Here is a 16,794-nt window from a genome sequence, read left to right as displayed (position 1 = left end):
TATATATATATATACATATATAATTTACGACATACAATCACGACAAACGAATGTGTGTCATCTTTTTTAATGACGTGTGCTTCAATGACAGGCAATGTAAGTCGTAAATGCGTGTCATAAATTTATGACACACAAATGTGTCTCATCTTCATTTATGATGGGGGCTTCAATGACGCGCAATGCGCGTTATAAATGTGTGTCATAAATACGGGTCATATATTTATGACACACAATTGCGTGTCATCTGAGATTTATGACAGTGGCTTCAATGACACACATTTGTATGTCATCTGCACCCATAGATGACGCGCAATGCGCGTCATTAAAGGGGTTTTTTCTAGTAGTGCCATGAATTTGAGAAAAACTAACCTTGTAGAGAAAACCATTCGAGCATCAATTAATTGTAGAGTCCCGTAAAAACAACTCTGATAGCACAATTGAGTCAATGACAGAAAGGGGCATTAAAGACATATTTCTGACCGCAACAAGAATTGAAGAAATGAAATATTTCTTCTGAGATTTTAATGCAGATGGCTCTTCAAAAATGCAAGCTTGAATGAGTAAACTCTAGAGATGAATGATCAAGTGGAAGAAGACTGAGTTCTCCACTTTGGAGTCATAGGAAAATTGAATCAACATTTATGCATTCATGAGAAAATCATTTTCATAAAAAAATGCATTACATTGATACATTTAATTGCAATCACATTTCATACATATATGGTTTTTACAGATCTTGCAATGAAAAGAGAAGATTCATGATGTCCAAATCCCAACAAGTGAAAGCTAGAATTCAAATCTCAAATGCACGGAATCATCTTTAGAGAGAAAGACCCTGAAGAACAGAAGGGCTCAATCCACGGAAGAATCATTACTTTGAAATGGGGCATGTTACCCGACCATCAAGATGTTTTCATATGATGTTTGTGAAAAATGAGAAAAGCAATTTTTAAAGTTTCTCATTTCATGTTTTCAAAAAATGAAATTTTTGAAAAGTAAGAAAACGATTTCCAAAGTTTCTTACTGAGTAAGTCCTTTGGGCCATCAGTAAGTCTTTCAAGTAAGATGATTAAATCCTTTGGGCCATCTGTCAGTCTTTCGAGCGAGATGATAACTCCTTCGGGCAAGATGCTTTCATATGATGTTTTTGAAAAATGAGAAAAGCAATTTTCAAAGTTTCTCATTTAATGTTTTCAAAAAATGAAATTTTTGAACAGTAATAAAGCAATTTCCAAAGTTTCTTACCTAGTAAACTATTTTCAAAATTGGTAAGTCCTTCGGGCTATCAGGAAGTCTTTCGAACATTATGATTAAATCCTTCGGGTCATTTGTTAGTCTTTCGAGCAAGATGATAAGTCCTTTGGGTCATCTATAAGACCTTCGGGCATGATGTTTTCACATTAATTTTGAAAAATGAGAAAAAAATTTTCAAAGTTTCTCATTTAATATTTTCAGAAAATGAAATTTTTTGAAAAGTAAGAAAGTGATTTCCAAAGTTTCTTACCTAGTAAACTATTTTCAAAATTGGTAAGTCTTTCGGGCCACCAATAAGTCTTTCGAGCATGATGATTAAATAATTCGGGTCATCTATCAGTCTTTCGAGCAAGATGATAAGTCATTTGGGCCATCTATAAGACCTTCGGGCATGATGTTTTCACATGATTTTCGAAAAATAAGAAAAGCAATTTTCAAAGTTTCTCATTTAATATTTTAAGAAAATAAAATTTTTGAAAAGAAAGAAAGCGATTTACAAAGTTTCTTACCTAGTAAACTATTGGTAAGTATTTCGGGCCATTAGTAAGTCTTCCGAGCATGATGATTAAATTCTTCGGGTCATCTGTCAATCTTTCGAGTGAGATGATAAGTCATTCGGGCCATTTATAAGACCTTCAGGGAAGATGTTTTCATATGATGTTTGTGAAAAATAAGAAAAGCAATTTTCAAAGTTTCTCATTTAATATTTTCAGAAAATGACATTTTTGAAAAGTAAGAAAGCGATTTCCAAAGTTTCTTACTTAGTAAACTATTTCCAAAATTGTAAGTCCTCCAGGCTATCAGTAAGTATTTCGAGCATGATGATTAAATCTTTTAGGTTATCTATCAGTCTCACTTGAGACAATATCGAGATGGAACTGGACAAAAACGTGTAGTCTTTTTAACTTTGTCCTATTATTGTTAACACAAGTATGGGAAAAGAGGGGCAACTGTAGATACTTGTTTTATTCGAGTTATTATTATTAATATTAATTATTACTACTATTATTATTATTTATTATTATTACAGGTTTTTGGTTACAGGCCCAAAACTGGGTCGAAACTGTTGCAACCCAATAAGAAAGCCCAAGACCCAAAATCCTAGGGTTTCCAACTACAACTTCCAGTCGCCACCTCATCTCAACCGTTGGATCTGCCTAGATCCAACGGTCATGATCCTTGGATGATTAGGGTTTTGATCTAAACACATTTTCCACCACATGCCAAGCCCGCAGCCTCCACGCGCCCACGCATAAGATCTAGGAGCTTTTCTCGTGACTTCTCACCTTCCCGAGGTCTGCTAACGCCACTGAATTTTACGCCGGTCACCATGAAAATGATGGGGCTTCGGGGTAAACATTTTTACCCCATCCTTTGCTCACGTCATAGCTGAACCCATCAGGTTGCTGTCCCCAGCCGCTTGCTCCCTTTTCAGAAAAAAAAAAAGCCAAAAGAAACGCCAAAAGGAGAGATTTCTCTCTCCATATAACATACAAGAATGAGAAAAAAGGAACCATCAACAAAAAACGAACAATGGAGGAGATTCCAAATAACTCATAACATTTTTCATAACGAAAAAATGCGAAAATGGATAAAAATAGAAGTCTTACCCTTGTTCGTCGAAGCCTCTAAATGTCGTCAAGAAACCTCCAGTTCGAATGTAAATATATTGATCTAGGATGGTGGGGGAAATTTTAGGAAGAATGAAGGTTGTTTTTGGATTTAGGGGAGAGTAGGATTTGTTTACGGTTGAGTTTCTAAGACTTCAACTGCAGTGTGCAGCGGCGGAGCACTCCGATGAGAGGTGGCCAAAGGCTTTCGGCCTCTCTCGACGGGGAAGGGAAGAGAGAAGGCAGAGATAAGAGAGTTTTCTCTCTTTAGAAAGAAAATGGAAATGAAGTAAAAGAGAAAACAATGACATTTTCGGCCATGGGTTGGGTTTATATACCAAAGCCCAGACGACGTCGTTTTGGGAGGGGAGTTATGCATTTTCAGCGCATGAGAAAACCATTTTTGTAGCCCTTCGGGTTTTGTAACCATTTCTATTTAGTAATTAAATGAAGTTGGTTTTTCTACTACTTCGAGCACTTTATTTTGCCAACGTTACATTTCGATCCCCGCTTCATACTATTAATATAGTTATGTGATTATTCTAATTTTGGCTATCTATTTTTCATGCATTATATTTTAGTCCCTGCTACTTATTTATTTCAATTTTATGTTAATTTTAAATTTGAGTACCATATTTTAATAATTTTCATTTTAGTCCTGAATATTGATGATGGTTTTATTACGGTTCCATTGCCTAGTTTGTATGATACTTTTGTTTAGTTTTACAGTTTAACCCTTATAGTTACTATCTTTTTACTCTGGTTATCCATTCACATATTCGTATAATTTCCAATTATTCGCATTTAAACTTCTTATATTTATGCTATTTTGTTTAAAGACCTCGTTGGTTTCTCTTTATTTAAAGGCACATTGTATTGAGATAACATGTTGTACGAGGAATTTATGGAAACGTGCCTTAACTAACAAGGAGTTTACTTCCGAGAATTGTTCGTACAAAATAATATATGCATATATTTTTTACGTCCCAATGATTTTTTTATATAGATATTTATTAAATATGAGTATTTTCCCTAGAAAAATTAAATAAATATTGTTTTGTATGGGATATTTATGAAAACACGCCTTAACAAACAAGGAATGTGTTTTTGAAGATGGTTCGTACGAAGTAATTTTCGAATTCTTTTCTAATAGGATCATAATTCAAATGTATATTCAAATTTGCAAATTTCAAAATTTAGATAACGTATAATCGCTTATGTACCGATATTGGGCGTTGAAGGGTACTAATTCTTCCTCACGCGTAATCGGCTCCTGAATCCTTTTCAAAACGAGTTTCTGGTTAATAGCATATCACTTTTTATCTTAAACATCATTTTTCTTAAAATTATTTTAAAGGATATTTTTAGGTATTCGACCTACCTAATTCAAATGTCGATGGCCACTCCAAATTTATTTATTCATTTTAAAACCCAATATTTTCTAAAATTAAGTTGGATCGTTTCCCCCACAATAGCCCCCCAAAAAAAAAGCTTAAGGACCGTTCCGACATATATTGTATTTAAATACAATATATTTTGGCCCACATGGGAGGTGGGCTGCTACCATCTTCTTTTTAAGTATTTTTAATGAATATTTTTCTATAAAAAAGTTTAATTGATAAATAATAATATTAAAAGAACTGAGGTATTGATTTTTATATAAAAGAGTTCAATTGAAAATTAATGGAACTCCGATTGGGTGGTGGGCCGCAAATTGAGCTAGTACAAGAAGTGGATCTTCCTGTTATTGGGCTTGACTTTGGTCCAAGAAGCCTCCTACAGATTTGCATGGAGATCTTAGATCGGTTATGACTTTGGACTTGGGTAATTATTCGTATTCGATCTAATTTAAATTAAATATTGTAAAGATCTAATATGTAAATGACCCTTTTAGTCTTAATTAGTCTCTGTACGGTTTTCCTCGAAACAATTACGAAGATCATTGGAAATCGTTTAAAGTTTTTTTTTTTTGTCTGCATGGATCTTGGAAGGCCAAACGTATTTTGTTCCTAGCCGCAACATCTCTGATAACATTGTTATTGCTTATGAGATGGTTCACTCGATCAAGCAAAAGAAAGGTTGAGTTGGATATATAACCATTAAGACCGATATTGAGAAAGTTTACGGTCGATTAGAATGGTCTTCATATATGATATTCTATGTGATATTGAGTGCCCAGATGACCTTTGACGATTGATCATAAATTGTGTTTCGAATACCTCGACTCAGGTTCTTTAGAATGGAGTTATGATAGATATCTTTAAACATTCAAGAGGGATCTGACAAGGAGATCCATTATCTCTTTATTTATTCGTTCTTTGTATGGAACACCTTGCTCAGATTATCCAAGGCGAACTTGATGAATGTAGGGGTGAGCCAAATTTGACTCGAATGGATTTTGAGTTGTAATTTCATAAATTCGACTTGAAAAAATTTCATGTTCAAATTGAGTTGTAAAATACAACTCGAATAGTAACTCAAATAATTCGAAAATTTTAGTAATTAGTAGATTGATTTTCAAGTTTTAGTCAAGTCCCTCGACTTTGTATGATATATGTATACCACATATGAAAAAAATATGAAGAAATATATAAGAATTGTATATGTTTATAAAAAAAATATTTAAATTAGAATCAAATAATATCATAATATTACAAATATTTATAATTAAATTTAAACAGAAACTCAAAAATTCAACTTGAGTAGAAAAATTTTCAAGTAAACTGCGAGTTATAAAATAGAACTAGTCAACTTGAATAACTCAAAATTTTTTGACTCGACTCGATCGGACACTCACCCCTATACGAGGGTTTATGGAAGCCAATTAAAATTAATAAAAATAATCCTTCGATGTCTCACTTATTTTTCACGAATGACTTGATATTCTTTGATAATACAATTGTTTGTTACTTAAATTTTATTTTTTATCATGATAAATTTTGACACTAATAAAAATTAAAATTAATTTTAAATAGGTATTATCACATTAATACATTTATTTTTATAATTATTATAATAATGAAAATTATAAAAATTGAAGTTACCATAAAAAAGTTTTTGTCAGAAAGTAAAATTTTTTCATTAGTCTCTAAACTATATGTAAATTGTGATTTTAGTCATTATATTTTAATGCAATCAATTTTAATCCATATATTTTTTAAATTTTGAATTTTCAGTCCTAATCCAAATGGTACAATGAAACTATAACTAAACTACAAGGATTAAAAATGGTCAAATTGAAAAAAGAATCTATATTATTTATGTATAATAAGAGACTAACAACAAATTTTTACTTAATAGATTAAACTACTATCATTAATGTCGAGATCGAAATTTTAAAGTTTAAAAAGTGTAGAAACTTAAAATGACCAAAATTAAAGTACAAAGATTTATATGTAATTTAGGTATAATACATGATATTGAAATTTTATCTTTTGAAAATTTTAAAAGAAATAATTTTATGTGTGCTACATATGACTAATCAGATTAACTCAAACTTCTAAATGCTATAATTCTACATTATTATGAATTTTATTAATTAATTAAATGATCGAGGGTAATATAAGTTTTGCCTGTGTTATTTAATCTTCAATCATGATTAGTTTTTTTTAAATGATTATTATTTTTTGTATAATCACCGGTATATGATCTATTAAGATATATGTGAATTTTACAAATACCAATCAATTATTAGTACTTTTGTTGTTCGAATATTAGGACTTTCACTCACCAGTGAGATTAATACGCTCTCAAATATTAATTACAGGTTATTGAATATAATTTAAGGACATTTGATATTATTCTAACTTCATTAAGAATATTTGATATTATTTTAATCCAATGTGTGGGATTAAAATTTACACTACAAATATATCGAATATTTATCACATAAAATGTCATTCTACTTTAATTTAATATATGTAATTATTTTAAAATATAATATTCATATTTTAGGTTTAAATCTCAATATTTATATACATATATTTTAAAATCAACTTAATATTTTTTATATTTCTTTTCTATAAACATATTTTGTATGAGAAATTATAAAAAAAATTAGTTAAGTTATTATTATAATAATTAATATTATAATTAATATATTGTTTTTATAAAATATTGAAATTAATTTCAATCAATGAGTTAATTTAAATATTGTTTTTATTAAAATACAGGAAATTTATTGTTTAACTTAGTTGTTAGTCACTACACCTCTTACAGATCTCAAGTTCAATCTTCATTGAAACCATATATTGTTCTAATTTATTAAAAAAAAATAACACATCAAGATGTAAGAATATAAAGCTTTGCTGCCAAAAAACGTTGTTGTCATGGAATTGTAAAGCTTTGCTCCCAAATGTTAGAAATATTTTTTATGATCATATTTACGTTGATATAATGTCGTAACGTTTGATTAAGTAGTTATTTTGGTTTATATATCTTTTAAAATTATTTTGGTCTCCAATATTTTATGTTAGGGTAGAAAGACCTCTACTTTGAAGCATTTATTATTTGTTGATTAACGGTTTCTTTTAACACACGAATTTTTTTGCCCAAAATAAAACATCAAAGGCTAAAATACTTAAGAAAGAATAAGGATTAAAGTGATTATTTAATTAAATATTGAGGTGATTACCGTAGGAAACTAGAAAACCATTGAATGTTGTTGAAGTTGAGGGCTTGGCTGATAGTATAAAAGCTTGGGGAGTGGACCCACACTCTTCAAATATATTATATGAAAAAAGTAAGATAACTTATCTCTTTGAGGTTGAGCTTATCTGTCCGTTTATGCATACATGATTATATTGCATGCATGCATACATGATTCTATTGCATGTAATCTCATAATATTACATCCAATGCCTGATACTGATGGGATGGATTTTGGAGGTTGGCAAAACGTGGATTGGGCACATCCACAGGAAACAAGGGGAAAAGATTAAGAACAGAACTCGTAACATGTAAGGAAATGTTTGTCCCACTAACGTTGCTTGAAAAACAGTAACATTTCTTTAACAAATATTGTCGAAATTGGTTGTGGGGAATAAACGTACTCTCTTTGGTCCCTTCAATGATAATGGTCCATGGAATACGCATTTGCATTGGTTTACATCAGTTACTTAAAATGAAAAAGGACAATTAGTAAAATCCGGCAATGTTGTAGTGGTTGGAATCGCAGATGGTTTAGGACAAAATAAGAAGCAGAACCTCCCAACCTTTGAGAGAAGCATTTGTAGTCCCAATTTCCATTTTTCTTTTTTTGGTGGTCCAAATGAAAAATGAAAAGGGCATGCAATTGCAAACCAATCTCCTTACTAACCTTAACCCATTATTTGTTGTCATAAATAAGACTGATATATATGTTATCCTTACAAACTTGTTTTGCCTCTTCTTCATTAATGTTTAGGACACCATGGTGCAATATTGGAAGGTAATGAGGGGACCATGGCCCCCAAAATTCAAAAAATAAATGATCTTTCATTTTAAAAAAATAATTTAGTTTTTTCTCCACATTTTTAGAATTATATATATATATATATATATATATTCCAAAGTCTAAATCTAATTACTAAACTTAAAGCATATCATAAACTTCTCTTTTGTCAAATTAAAATTCAAAATAAGAAAAGATTGGAGCATTGATTATGATTGTTTTATCAAATTTTATGTTTTTTCATTGGTCCATCAAAAAAAAATATTATGTGGACTACATGTGTTCAAATTTTCGAACTAATTCAGCTAACTGACTGAACCGAATTAGTTCGGTCGGTTAACGGTTAAAAAAATTAGAATTCGGTTAACAGTTAATTCAGTTCGAAATCAGTTAATTAACCAAATTAACCGAAATTAAATTTTAAATTTTAAATATATTATATATAACATATGGGCTCAGCCCAAACCATTTAAAACCCAATTAATAATTTAAGATCCAATAAATTTTAAACCTAAATCAATATTAATTAATTAAAAATTTATATAAAATTTTTATTTTATAATTGTATATTATTTAAATTAATTGTAAACTATTTTTTTGAATTAAAAAATATTAAATATATTGCCCAAACCATTTAAAACCCAAATAATAATTTAAGATTCAATAACTTTTAAATCTAAATCAATATTAATTAATTAAAAATTTTATATAAAATTTTTATTTTATAATTATATATTATTTAAATTAATTAGAAACTGTTTTTTTGAATTAAAGAATATTTAATTTTTATATAAATTAGAAAATTTTAAATTTTTTTGATTAATTCAAAAATTAACCGAAATTTATTCAGTTCGGTTAATATTTTCGAAAAAAAGTTCAGTTTGGTTAACGGTTAAAGAAAAAAAAGTTTGGTTAATTCGTTTAATGGTAATTCGGTTCGGTCGACCACCGAATTAACCGAATGAACAACCCTAATGTGGACGGCTAAGAATTTGGAAGCGAAAATCAAAACGAAATTAGCATGAAGTAAGACACATATAAGAGATGAGATTTAACATGATTTGACTTTATTTAGATGAGAAAAATAATGATTCATTTTAAATGCAGAAATCATTAAGAGTGTAAATATATGATATATCATGAATCTCAAAATTATGTATATATATTATACCAAATATAGAATTTATTTGATATATATACCAAAACTTGGTGTATCATGAAATACTCTCTCAACATCCCTACAAAATTCATCCCTGCAACGTAAACTCCAAAAATTACATAGATTACAAAAGGCTTATATCTTTTCAAAATAATTATCTCTCATAATTCTAAAAGTTAAGACATATTTTATATTTACACGGAAACAAACTTAATTACAATGAACCCTTGTTACATAAGAATTCTTTAATAAGTAAACTTAATTATCAAATAATCTTAAACTAGTAGAATTACAACAAAAAACAACTTAATTTGTAATTAGAATTTGAGTTAATATCTAATAATCTCTCATTTGACATAAATTGTATTGAAAATTGTTAGTCTTCGAATCTTCAAAAACTCCAATTCTTACATAAGCCAAATATCTATTGAAAATATATCGTTAAGTCTTCCACAACTTCAATTCTTACATATTATCCGTTGAAGTATCGTTGAATCGACCTGTATACCCTTTAATTGAAAACTCGTTGCAACAAAACTTTTCTTGCGTGTCTCCAATATCACTAACAAAATTCATAAGAAAAAATTCATTTGAAATTTTATAACTCAAATTATAACTCTGATACCACTTGTTAGAAATTTATAAGCGAAAACAATCGAAGTGAAATCAACATGAAATAAGATACGCGCAAGAGACGAAATTTAACGTGATTCGACTTTACCTAAATGAGTGGATGAAAGAATAACTACTATAATTTCTTTTACAACAAGATAATGAAATAGATTATCCAAACACTTTGAAAGTCAAATGTTAGAGTGATGGAGTTTCGACACTAAAATTAGTCTTCTAACTTTTTGGATCTGAAGAATACTTATTTGTAAGAGAAATTAAATATTAATTAAAAATAAAATCATATTCTAATTCATCTATATCTTTTTTTATTTTTCAAATCTTAAAAATAATCTTAGGTAAATACGTGAAGATAAAAATTCATCTTTGATACGTTCCCAAAAATTTCTCAAATGTACTCAATTAATGTCAGTTGTACCCTTTAAACATGAGACGTCTCCGGTATGTACCCAAACTGTACCTGTCTTGTACCTGTCTCCGTCTCCGGTAATGTAAATTCAAGTGAAAATGGGTTTCTTCTCATTTGGAACTGCAAATTTGCAACTGCAGCAGGGGAAGGGGGTTGACCGTTTGGTGATCTGGGTGGTGGAAATCAATAAGGTAAGTTGTGCTGTTTTTGACAAAAACAAAATAAAAAGGAATCGGATAGTCGGGTAATCAGGTATCCGGTTAGGTGAGATTTTATTACTCCAACTCGACCTATAATCATGTTAAAAATAGTATATCTAATATTCGACCTACAAATTGGAGTATTTTCCTTTAAAATATCCTATAATTTTTTATGGGGTTGACAAATAACTGTAGTTGATATTAATTATAAATTGTGAAATATGCATTATGCAGTATCTGTTGCAGTGTTGTTTGCTTATCGATGAGGCTTCCAAAAACACTGCTCACAAGTCTACGTTCACGACTTATATCATTATATCTGGTTTTGCACAAACTATATCTCAAAAAAAAAAGTAAAAAAATCTCTTGGGATCGTGACATTTCAGTTCTGAAGCAATAGTACTTGCTAAATTCCATATCTGGGGTTGCTTCCACGAAAGATGTACGCTTAAGAAGCTGCCAAACAGTGTTCATGTTGTCTTTATAATCAAATAAGAAAGAAAGCTCACCCTCCACTCGTCTCCAACAGTACTGTTCCATGCCTTATTTGATAATCAAGTATAGAAAAAAGTGTTCCAGATTTAGCTTGTCTTGCTCCCTTGTTTCATTGATGTCTGAATTGATTCCACCCCACTCTGGTAAATAATAAACGTGGCAGATAACCAAAACCAAAGGTTCTTATTCTTTACCTTGTATATATTCACTAAAGAAAGCAATTGGTTGATTTGAAACGTGAGGATCAACAAATTTAATGATGGGATGAGGCTTGGAAGTAGTATTCATTAGGGTATTGAAGCAGTGTTTTCTGGTGTTTTCTACCACATGAAATCTAGAAATTAATGGTAAAGATTATTAATGCGAGAACAAATGAGGTTGAGAGATCTAACAACTAACAGGCTGCCACTACGAACCATCGTTATTCGTTTGTACTCGGGGTGGGGATAAAAAACAACACATTAATTGTTATCTGTTATCTGTAAAAATGGATCTTTCATCAGCTACAGAAGATGCATGTGAAAAACCCTGATTTTTCAATAACAACGTAATTGTAAAGCGTGGAAACGACGAAGGGTACGGCTTTGATTACTGTACTTTGGTTGTTGTCCGGACCATGTGATAGTTACGGCGGAGGTGGTGCTTTTTGTAAACGAAAGGGGCAGCTTGAATCCAGCATGCATCATTACTCAGATAACATATGATTTAACCATTGAATATTTTGATCTTAGACAAGAAAAAAAATAATCTTTTACATGTTGATGCTTTCAGAGTTCCCTTTTCTCCTTGATAGCGCCATGGATTTGGAGTTTGAAGAAGTGCAAAGCTAATGAAGACGTTTCTTTAAGGAACTCCAACAACTGCAAATGAAGTTAAGCATATGTTTTATGCTTTGAATAGGTTGAAAAAGAAGCTCTATTGTACAACAAGTTTCCTCAACTACTTGGATTGGAATTGTGTGATTGAATCAATTCGTTTCATGGGATGGATGGAGCACTTTATTCTATTTAAGAAAACCTTATCTTTGGTTGGATTTGACGTCGTCAAAACTGATAAGATGAAACTTATTTATTATTATAATAACATTTTTTACTTTTGACCCTCGATTACGTGATTTGCATTCATGGATAATTTTCTCATATCACTCGTTTACAATTGGAATAACCATCTAATTATGGAGTTATGACATTTTGCCTGAGATTATAACTAGTAAACTGAAGACTCTCTCAACATTTAAATCTGGCTATATTTTTAGAATAATGTAGTTGAGTTTTTATTTTGTAAAATAATGCACATTTGGGATTAATTCTTTAATTGTGGTGATTGCTACAGTACACCGAGGAGTCACGCAATGGTCCATACGACCAAGGGGAGACACCATGCCTACAATGCGTCTCCCACCTCCACTTGTCAAGACTGCCCGACTTTTCATGCCACCCTGCATGCCCCATGCGCTGCTGCTGCATGGACCAAAAACCCCTGGGAGATGCATGAAAATTCATGCGACTCCCCCACCTCCGAAGACGCATGGAAATCCATGCGACTCCCCTTACAAACCACGTGAAGGCATCCTCGGGCAGCAATAATGTTGCAACTATTGGAGCAATGATGGGAGGGAGGGAGGGAGGGACGGTTGGGGGTTGGGGTTGGGTTTTAAATTATATATATATATGAGGTGTAGGGAGGGAGGGTTACAATGGGAGTGAAAGAAAGAATGGGAGAAGAAAGAAAAGAAAAGAGAAAGAAAGAAGAAGAAGAGAAGAAAGTTAAAGTCGGTCCGTGCTACATTATTCAACAAATTTAACCCGGTTAGTTTTATTTTTTTTTAAATCTATATTATTTATAAAATAAGATGAATAACGTAGACGATAACTTTTTATTTGTTCGATTTATTAAAGTGATTATTTAATTAATTAATGTTGTTGAGTTTGAATGGAATTTAGTTTGAAAAAATAATTATCTTGAATTTAACTTAAAAATATAATAGATTAGGTTTAAAAGTGAATACGAGCAACAAGGTAATTTTCGTTTTTATTGTTGTTTTTTACGAATTTTTACTTGTTTAAATTAAATTAGTTACTTGGTAGATTATTTTTAGATTAAATTAATGTTTATATTAAATGTAATCTTTAAATTGAATTCATTGCGAAATGACCATCCAGCTCAGTTGGTAGAGCACAAGGTTCTTAACCTTGGGGTCGTGGGATCGAGTCCCACGGAGGGCATTTCATAATTCAGAGGTCTCCTACGGAAGCTACTCTCAACCTGGTGTTGGGGGCATCCTACTATCTTACCTCCCCCTTACCCCATTACATATGGGAATAAGGGTCAGCTAATTTTTTATTTTTTTTTAAATTGAATTCATTATAATATTGCCATTATTCAACATTTAATATACTAAACTCGATCAAATTATATGCATGGATAGATATTGCTTTTGTATGTAACTTGTATGTGTTTCTTATTTGTGTTAAAGAATACCTAGATCTAGTCAGTAGTATTTTTTTAAGCAACATTTTCCTCCAAGTAGCAGTAACTTCATGTGTTATTAAATTATTAATGTTATTAAATTTTCTTCTACAGATTCGTTCAAATGACAGAACAAAATCAACTACATCATCTTGATGCTCAACATATTTTGAGCCATTTGAGAGCGATGGTGTTATTATTATTTAATAAAATATTATAATTGTTTATTAAATATAAAAAATATTAATTTTTATTTTATGATTAATTGATTAATTTCATGAATATTATAATTGTAGGAAGATGAGCAGCGAGTCCTCCGTAATCGGATCAATATTCTCGCTAAGCCACACCCTTTGATTAAAGATCACCTGGAAGGGACTGGATTTTATTATGTTACATTTGTTCGAGAGTATAAGTTGGTCACGGGGTTGATAAGTGCATTGATTGAATGTTGGAAGCCAGAAACACATACATTTCATTTTCCGTGCGGAGAATGCACAATTGCCCTAGAAGATGTGGCCTTCTAACTCGGTGTATCAACAAATGGGATGCCAGTGGTGATGAGAAATGATTACAATACCGTGGAAGAACTTTACAATGAGTTTCTTGGGCAAACGGTAGTAGGCCCAGATTTAAAAGGGTAGTGTTTGAGGCTGTCGTGGTTGGAGAATCAATTTAAACTCCAAGAAAATAGTACCCAAGAAGAATTTGTATATGCAACTCGAGCATATATATTGCATTTGATTGGGGGAGTTTTGATACCGGATAAATCCATTAATGTGGTTCATACGCAGTATTTCCCATTTTTTGAGAAATTTTAACGATACACATCAGTACATTTAGGGATATGCGATATTGGTGTTCTTGTACCGTGAGATGTGCAAGGTGTCAGTAATCATCAATAATATTAATACAATATAAATCGGTAGATGTCTGATATTGCTACAATCTTGGGCTTGGCACATACTTCCATTTTAACACCAATTAGTCGAACAACGATTGAAATTCCTCTTGTCGGAAGGTAATATTTCTTTTCTCTATTTTAATTTAAATTATTAATTAGAATTTATTTATTGTGATTAAAAAAAAGTAATTAATATTTTTTTTGATTTATAGATGGAGACATAAAATAGAAAGAACGGGACTAGTGCATAATAATGTCAAAGAGTTTTGCTTGAAGTTTGACATTTATAGCAAAAACAATGTATATTTTATAATATATATAATAATAATAATAATATATAATTTAATTTAATTATGTTATTTATTTATATTTATTTCTTTATTTACAATTTTATAAGTTTGCCTAATGAATTAATTTTTGGATGCCTAATTTTATAATATAAATATAAAATAAAATTTATTTATTTATTTAGAATTTTAGAATTTTGTGTCTAATTAATTTTTATAAATGTTAATTTTATAGTTTAATTGGAGGTCGTATATGGAGCCAGAAGTTTTAGCATGTGTGCCACCATAGCTTTTGGAGGGTTTTCAAAATTGGGGTGATGTTACACCATTGATTCATTTTGCTATTGTTGAGATATTATTTGTGGATCGAGTATTGAGGCAGTTTGGGTGCCACCAACCTATTCCGCCCATTCCATGGGATCATTACCCCTTGCACAAATTAGATGGATGGGGTAAGTACAACGTGAATTGGGTTGCGAAGCACGCGGACTACATTAATGCTTGGAACAACAGAACTTCATATGTGACACCTCTTGATCCAATGCAAGATGATGAATTTAATTTTGAGAATTTGACTTACCTTCAATATTACTGGATCATGGAAAGTCATACCTGACGACATTGGGAGAAAGGCAACAGTCTAAAAAATATAAGAAAAATTTTGATACAGTCGGTAAATTTATACCGAGTGGAAGTGGGAGCTTATCTCAACAACATGAAGCGGGAGCAACGCAACCGTTTGATAATTCTTATGTTCTGGAATACATGCCAGAGTTGATGCATCCTCATGCACCCATCAACTCTTCCATGTTTGAATCAACGTATGACTTTGAGCAAATGACATATATGATGTCAAATACGACTATTTTTCACTCTAGGTTTCCAGGAGGAATAGAAGAGCAAAGTGGTGGAATGTGAGAGCATAGTGGTGGGCATATATTTACAACACCAACTAATATGCCCCCAATAAATAAGGAGGATGAGTATCATACTCTTGAGCAAGTGCAACGGCCACAACGCATTAGATGCTCGCCTCGAAATTATCATTCCACAACACCCCGACATCGACAAGAATTATAATCTCGATTATTATTTGTATAAAAATTAATAGTAAATAAAATGTTATTATATGTTAAAATTAAATATTTAAATTATATTAGGATTTTATTTTGGAAACATAAGTAAATATTTTTTTTTAGAAATTTTTAACTGTTGGGATTGATGAAACTCAAATGATCAATCGAATATTTTGCCAAGAGGGGTGAATTGACTTTTTGAGTTTAGAGAGTATGGAGTATAAAGATAAAACAATTTGCACAAGGATTTATAGTGGATTAATTTTGGAGCCGTTGGAGATTAATTTTCTACAAAATAAAACTACCCAGAACAGGAAGTATTGATACTCCTTTAATGAGTATTGGTACTACCTTTGTAATATTTAAATAAACTAGTAGTTGAAGACCGTTGGACTTGACCAGTATCGATACTATACTTCAAGATATCGATACCACTGTGTAAAGTAGTATCAGTACTCCTTGAGTATCAATACCTATTTTGCATTCTTAAATTTGAGCGGTTTGGAAAACAACTGGTAGTATTGATACTACCCAGAGAGTATCGATACTTCTCTTACCTTTGGTATTGGTACCATATGAATAGTATCAGTATTGTTCATGTAGTATCGATACTGTAAGAATAGTATTGGTACTACGTACCCAGAAAACTATTTTGTGCTTAAATTCTAGTTTAATAGACTTTGAATTATTTTTGAAAACTTTGAACAAATTCAATCAATTCCAAAAACATATTGTCTTAATTTGTTATATCAAAATATTATGAAACATAGTTCAACCTAAATATTAAAAAATATATTTTCAAACTTAAAACACATAAATTATTATAATAAAAATACATAATTTTTTATAAAATAAAGTTAACTACTATAC

The sequence above is a fragment of the Hibiscus syriacus genome, unplaced genomic scaffold (assembly GCF_006381635.1).
Source record: "Hibiscus syriacus cultivar Baekdansim isolate YM2019G1 unplaced genomic scaffold, ASM638163v2 tig00117034_pilon, whole genome shotgun sequence".
NCBI classification, from domain to species: Eukaryota; Viridiplantae; Streptophyta; class Magnoliopsida; order Malvales; family Malvaceae; genus Hibiscus; species Hibiscus syriacus.
The sequence above is the reverse complement of the archived record's forward strand: the minus strand, read 5'-3'. Positions refer to the sequence as shown.